This window comes from Cebus imitator, unplaced genomic scaffold (assembly GCF_001604975.1).
Source record: "Cebus imitator isolate Cc_AM_T3 unplaced genomic scaffold, Cebus_imitator-1.0 Scaffold968, whole genome shotgun sequence".
Taxonomy (NCBI): Eukaryota; Metazoa; Chordata; class Mammalia; order Primates; family Cebidae; genus Cebus; species Cebus imitator.
The window spans coordinates 144,268-145,571 of record NW_016108283.1 but is presented as its reverse complement, the minus strand read 5'-3'; positions in this window follow the sequence as shown (position 1 = coordinate 145,571).

The window sequence follows — 1,304 nt, the reverse complement described above, 5'->3', positions numbered from 1 at the left end:
AGCAGTAAATTTAACCAGAGGTGAAAAATATGTATACTGAAAACTATCAAATGTAATGAAAGGAACTGAACATGACACACATCAAAAGATTATTCTGTGTCCATAAACCACAATGAATAGCATTAAAATGTCTGTAGTAGCCAAAGTACAGATTGTACAGATTCAATACAATTCCTATCATAATCCCAATATCAGTTTCATAGAAACAGAAAACATAATCCTAAAATTTGTATGGAAACATAAAAGATCCCAAGTAGCCACAGCAAGCCTGAGCATAGAGAACAGAGCTAGAGGCATAGCACTATCAGCTTTCAAAACAGATTACAAAGTTAGAGTAACCAAACCAGTATGGTGTTCGCATGAACACAGAAACACTGACCAGTGGGACAGGATGGAGAGGCCAGATATCAAGCCTCGTGCTTACAGGGAATTGATCTTCGACTAAGGTACCAGGAACACACAATGGGTCAAGGCAGTCTCTTCAGTAAATGGTGCTGGGAAAACTGGTTATCCACACACAGAAGGGTGAGATTGGACCTTTTCTTCACAACGTATAAAAAAATCAACTCAAAATGGATTAGAAGCCCAAACCGAAGACCTGAAACTGTGAAACTGTTAGAACAAAACATAAGAAAAAAGCTGCACAACATTAGTCTGCTCAAGGATTTCTTGGCTATCACTCCAAAAACATAGGCAACAAAAGCAAAAATAAATGAGATTAGATCAAACCAAAAAGCATCTACACAGCAAAAGAAACGATTAACAGAGGGGAGACACAACCCACAGCCTTGAAGGAAATATCTGGAAACTCTGTATGTGATAAGGGGCAAGTTTCAAAAATATATTTAAAAATTGAAATATGAGCAAAGGCCCTAAATAGACCTTCTCAAAAGAAGACATACAAAAGGCCAAGAGATACATGAAAACATGCTCAGCATCATGAATCATCAGGGAAATGCAAATTAAAACAGAATAGCACTTCATACCTGTTAGAAGGGATATTGTTAAATATTATTAAAAAGATGATCCAGGGCCGGGCGCGGTGGCTCAAGCCTGTAATCACAGCACTTTGGGAGGCCGAGGCGGGTGGATCACGAGGTCAAAAGATCGAGACCATCCCGGTCAACATGGTGACACCCCATCTCTACTAAAAATACATAACATTAGCTGGGCATGGTGGCGCGTGCCTGTAATCCCAGCCACTCAGGAGGTTGAGGCAGGAGAATTGCCTGAACCCAGGAGGCAGAGGTTGCGGTAAGCCGAGATCGCGCCATTGCATTCCAGCCTGGGTAACAAGAGTGAAA